The sequence below is a fragment of the Megalobrama amblycephala genome, linkage group LG12 (genome assembly GCF_018812025.1).
Source record: "Megalobrama amblycephala isolate DHTTF-2021 linkage group LG12, ASM1881202v1, whole genome shotgun sequence".
NCBI lineage: Eukaryota > Metazoa > Chordata > Actinopteri > Cypriniformes > Xenocyprididae > Megalobrama > Megalobrama amblycephala.
In genome coordinates this window covers 13,882,733-13,889,007 of record NC_063055.1, presented here as the reverse complement: position 1 = coordinate 13,889,007, position 6,275 = coordinate 13,882,733, and positions in this window count along the sequence as shown.

The window sequence follows — 6,275 nt, the reverse complement described above, 5'->3', positions numbered from 1 at the left end:
TAATTTCTTGTTTTTTATATCAGTATTTTTATTAATCTTATTAATTTCAAATACAGTTTCTGAATGTTATTTACATATAAAATTCCTTTTACGTTTTTCGTGATATTTATATTTAATGGAAACCTATTTTTAGCATTAGTTAAGTGAGGCAAAAAAGTTAGAATGAAGGATAAACTGAAATTCACAGCATTTCAACACAACTAAAGGCTGCTATTGGATCTTTGAGAGTAAACGTCATATTATGCGACTATGCATTACTTGGTACATGGTGCAACCAAACAAAGTACATATTTGCTAGTAGTTACTAAGCCTCTGGTGTGGACTTTACGTTCCAATTTAAGTAAGACCTGGTGCAACCACTTGAGTAGGTACTATTGAATAAGTAATATGTTCTAGTGTTTAGTATGAAATGTGCAAGCAAAATTTTTTTTTTTTGACCTCTCAGATATTGTTTTAGGAGGCCTCTGATGTAGAAATGAAAGATTTTTCAATTTTTTTTTTTACATTTTAGTAAGTTTTTAGGGAAATGTTGTAATATTGCAACATTGGGCCTAGTTAGGAGCAGAATTTCTGTATTTGTACTCACTTTGTCTAAACAGATATATAGAGCATGTAAGCATTCATTTGCAGAGTTGATTGCTTACTTAGCCCCATAACAGTATATATCACGAGTAATAATCACACAACAATCTTTTTTTTATGAATAAGCATTTATTAATGTTAGATCAAAATCTCAATAATAGGTAGAATATTTGTAGTCTCAGTCATCAGTTTAGAAACAGGCGCCTCAACCCCTGTGATGTGTGGCAGCAGCAGCGCGAGATCTCGGGAGAATGACCAAGCAGACACAGATCAAGTGTGGTACAAAGCATTCTCCGATTTATTCAGGAAGAAGGGTCATATTTCTAGACATAGGTCAAACATCAATCTCCATGATGGCATGAGCATCCAATCATACGACTTAAGAATCAAACTTACCATGTATGGCATTTCAAGAAATATAATAACAAATAAGAAATGTATGTGCGTAAATGTGTGTGCGTCTTCAACTTCTGGTTACGTGTGAGAGTGTCAGTGTGTCCAAGGACTATTACTTCTTGTTTTGTCTAGGTAGGTACATGATGTGCACAATGGAAAAATCCCAAGACAGAAAACTTTTGCTTCTATCACTTTCAATGTGGTTTGAATGAAGTCTGTGTTTTGCAGTGATAGTCTCTAAGACAGCTCTTTTCATCTGAGAAGCACATGCGAACATTGCACTTGCTACACAGTGTATTTGTGTATCCGTAATTGCAGTGTCTGCAGCATCCTCTCTTCGTCTTTACTGGTGTTAAGGTATACAGGAGGCAGACACAGATGTAACAGGTAACGGTTGTTTTATTGACCACAGTAGAGCAGAGGAACACACACAGGTGAGTGAACTGGTTGTAGATAGGTTTGAGCAGGTATATGAGGTATAGTTACTGTCCTTTCTATTGCAGGTAGAGACACGCTGGAGCTTGGAGATCGCTGGAGAACTTGGGAGCTGGCTGAAACACCCACACAGCAGACGAGGCACACTGAGGGAAGGAGACACGCTGGAGACAGGTGAGTATACGAAGAGGAGTCCTTGAGGTAAGCATAACAGTGAGTATATGCGAACGAGACCGGACATAGAGTGCTGTGTGAGTGTGTGCTTTATGGTGCTGTTGATGAGTGGAGTGATGAGGTGCAGGTGGCGGTGATCAGTACTCTGGAGACTGCGTGCGTTGTGATTGGGTGACGTTGGAACCTGACGTGTCTGTGACAACTGGGAAATGTGCAATCATATCTTTGCGTACATCCAGTGGGGGGTGGTCCGATGACATCTTGGCATTCTGAAATGGAAAAAGTAAAAAAATAAATAAGTGAATAATACATATGGGTCTCATATTGTAGTAGATACACTGAAAAAATAGACAGGGTGGTAGACTATGTGTCGAGGGTAGACATCTAAGTATCATCCATCAAAGTATTATAATTTCAATGTAAATGCTAATCAAAATTCCACTATTACATTCAAACAATGCTGTCTGGCTGGCCTATTATGCTCTCTACTTATACTAAAAGGGACACATGCATCCCCCCAGAGCACTTACAGGTTCATATTCAAGACCATTCACACCTGTCCCTGAACAATGTAACAGAAAAAAAATCCAGAACATTCAGAGCCTGTTTTTCTATCTCCTATAAACTGCTACTTGGGCAACACTCATAAAAAATCTCAGGATCATTTAGAAGTTAAAAAACAAACAAAAACTACAAAGATACAGGGAGTTTCAGATATTGCTCTAGATGATGGAGTTTCAAATCCCACATACAATTTATTCCTTTGTTTAATTATGGTATAAACTAAACTAAGTAGCCTACTAACTTAGTTACAATGAATAATCTAACAGTTTAAATTTCAATTTGTGACCATGTGAGAAGTGCAGTGTCCTTATGTAATGTGTAAGGAGCACAGGCTATTTTGACTACCACTCTGGCCCAACGTTGTAGAATTACAACATGGACTTAAAGGTGCTACAGAGGATCTTTTTATCGACTGAGAAACCAAAGACTGTTACTGAGTTTTTGAAATGAGCGCATGCGTAAGAACAACCCCCCTCCTTCAGGCCCTCCTCACAGCTCATTTCGAGGGAACGCCTCCCAAAACTCCTGCACGAGTATTGGAACACGAGTGTGTCGTGTTAGTGGATGTTAAACCTGAGGAGGGAATAGTGCGCATGTCTCTCACAAGGAACGTCATGGCAGTGATTGACAAGCCAGAGGGCCAATCGTTTACGCGATGATCGCGTAAACGATTGGCTGATGTTTTTAAGGCCCTACCTCGTGCACAGATGATGTATATTGATATTATTCCTTTCAGTGCACCTAATAAAGTCTTTTATCAGTTAGTAAAGACAGTTTCAAGTAATATTGCAAAAATGTATAAAACAAAACATCCTCTGTAGCACCTTTAACAATCTCTAAATCAAATTTGGTTAATGTTTTCCAAAATAACTAAATATGTTTGTGTTCTAGACATTGTAATAAACACAAAAAAAATATGTAAGGAATTTTACTTACTTGAATCTTGACAAATCCAGTCAGGATTTGAGTTCATGGCCAGATTGACCGGACCTAAAAACACTTCTTCTATCCAATGGCATTGCAAGGACATACAATAGAACCCATTAACTATGTAAATGTGGTCTTGAGAAAAAAATATTTGCAGGCCTTTTTTAAAAAAAAAAAAAAAATTGTTGAAAGTGATATTGTAATTCTGCAACAGTGGGCTTTACAGGGTTAATAGAACCATTGCAACACCGGCGCCCAGCAGCGGCCCTGCGTTTCCACCATTTTGGGGTGAAAGCGAGTCGGCAGTCCACTAGTTTCTATGGCAATATCAGCTGCTTTGTTAAACAAAATGTGCATTAAAGCTAAAATCCAACCTGAATGATGACAACACAGAATGAAACACTATCAGTAGTGATCATCAAATCCTTTTAACAGTTTATTTTACACACTTTGTGTTTGTCTTTTTAACATTTTTCACAAAACCTTTGCTCTCTAGAAACCCATTCAGTTTGGGTTAAAATTCTTTGAAGTTCAAGTATTAGCATTATAAACACTGAATTAATACAACATATGAAATTAAATTAAGGACATGAATAAAAAAATGGGAATGGGCAATAAATATATGAATATAACAGCTTGATTTTGCAGTGTTGTCTAATGTCCGTTAAAGCAAAAGTGTCCAAAAGTGGGAATTATGCGACACAGCAATGCATCATATAGCCTGTTATAAGATCATTGTGTTTGTAGCATTCAGACCAATATATTAGGCTATTATTATTACTCCTAGGTTTGAAATGTATTGTTCGCTGCAAACATTATGACCTTAAAATTATTAATTTAAATTTAAATGTGTAGCTGCATAAAATGGAAATACTCAAAGTAAGCTAACTAGGCCTACGTTATCTCAGATGGTTGGTTGGATTCCACAACTGGTAAAATAAAACATATATAAGACAATACAACATTTACTGTAGAAGCCATACAATTTACTGATGACTTGATTTGGCAGTGAAATTCGCCGATTTTGGGTGTGTAAGATGTGAAGGATTCTATGTCCAGTTAGTATTTTCACCCCATAATGGCGGCCGCGCTACCGGAGCGCCATCTAGTGGCTGTTACCCAAAAAGTATCAAAGTGTCGCCTCTTGGGTTCTACACTCTTTGGGGATAGTAAAGTGTCCATAGTAAAGTAAAGACATACGGAGCCCCTAAAGGGACATGGTGGTAGAAAAAAAAATGGGAAGGAATGAAATTTTACTTGGTGGTGGAAAAAAAAATTGGGATGGGAGGAATTTTTTTTTTTAATCTTTTGCGTTCCCTCGCAAAGATTGCGTTCCCTCGCAAAGATGTTTTGCGTTCCCTCGCAAAGATGTTTTGCGTTCCCTCGCAAAGATTGCGTTCCCTCGCAAAGATATTTTGCGTTCCCTCGCAAAGATGTTTTGCGTTCCCTCGCAAAGTTATAATCGTTCTTGCTGTGAGCTCAGACAAACACTTCCTCTTTAATGTCCCCCTGGCTGGCAGTAGTGTTTTAGTTAGTAACATACGTTAATAATGCACACAAATAATGCAGTCAGTGCTTATGTCAAGCAGTTCGGTTGGTAATATATTCACAGATTCGAGCTTCCCGGATTAATAACTCGTGAGCTCAACGTTGTTAAAACACAAATGCAGCTAGGCCTACTTCCAATCATAGTAGCCTAGACAACAAGCTACAACAACCCAATTTTCCTCAAATGTGTTTTATAATAAATTGGTCTCTATGAGCAGGCGGCGGAGATACACGCCTGAAGGGACCGTCTGAAAAGTGCAAACCCCGAAACCCTTTTGCTCATTTTATATTACGAAAAATACTCAATAACTTCACTGTAACATACTGTACTGGCACCAAATTCAGTTCATACATCACTGCTCTCCTGCTGGTTATAGGTACTACAACACTGTATGGCGGCGCCCATAGAGTTCGCGGCGGATTTGTGTATAGGTACTACAACACTTAGTTTGGCAAGTAGCACTTAAAGGCCTTCTTTACACAAATGATGTTGGTACACAGCTTACTGGATTTGATGGCATTACAATTTATTTAATATTTTTACTAATAACAGTAAAGTTATTATTATATTATTTTATTTAATAATTAATAATCATAAACGTTATGCTTTTTTTTTTTTTTTTATCAAACTAAGTGTTGGGTTTTGCACTTTTCAGACGGTCCCTTCAGGCGTGTATCTCCGCCGCCTGCTCATAGAGACCAATTTATTATAAAGCACATTTGAGGGAAATTGGGTTGTCATAGCTTGTTGTCTAGGTTACTATGATTGGAAGTAGCTGTATTTGTGTTTTTAACAACGTTTAGCTCACGAGTTACTAATCCGGGAAGCTCGAATCTGTGATATATTGCCAACTGAACTGCTTGACATAAGCACTGACTGCATTTCTTCATTTTTGAGTCCAACAAGTTCAAACTCTATGAGCCGCGCATTATTTGTGTGCATTATTAACGTATGTTACTAACTGAAACACTACTGTCAGCCAGCGGGACATTAAAGAGGAAGTGTTTGTCCGAGTTCACAGCAAGGGAACGATTATAACTTTGCGAGGGAACGCAAACATCTTTGCGTGGGAACGCAAAAGTTTTGCGTGGGAACGCAAAACATCTTTGCGAGGGAACGCAATCTTTGCGAGGGAACGCAAAAGATTTGGAAAAAAAAAATTCCTCCCATCCCAAATTTTTTTCCACCACCACGTAAAATTTCCTTCCTTCCCTTTTTTTTTCTACCACCATGTCCCTTTAGGGGCTCCGTAATGACATAATTGTTTCATGAACTTTGTCACAAGTCCATTATTTTTGAGTTTCTGCTATAATTTCACACTTAAAATATTGCTTTGGTAATCCTCATGTAGGGCTACCATTGTCCTCTTTTGTGCAAAGAAAGTCTTCTGACAATTCTCTCATATATGTGGTTCCATTGTTGTCAGCATTAAGTATGAGAAAGATTCAATGGGCTAAATAACACTTTTAATTGTCGAGGAATTACTATTTAAATGTTTTGGTTCACCTTACTCACCTGTTGATCAAAAATTGCTTGTCTTGCACCAGAAGAGTGTTATTCTTAAATTTTCAGGAGGCTGTGATCAATTTTGCAACACATTTTATCAATTTGATAAGAAAATCTTCATTATAAACATTGATACGATTCT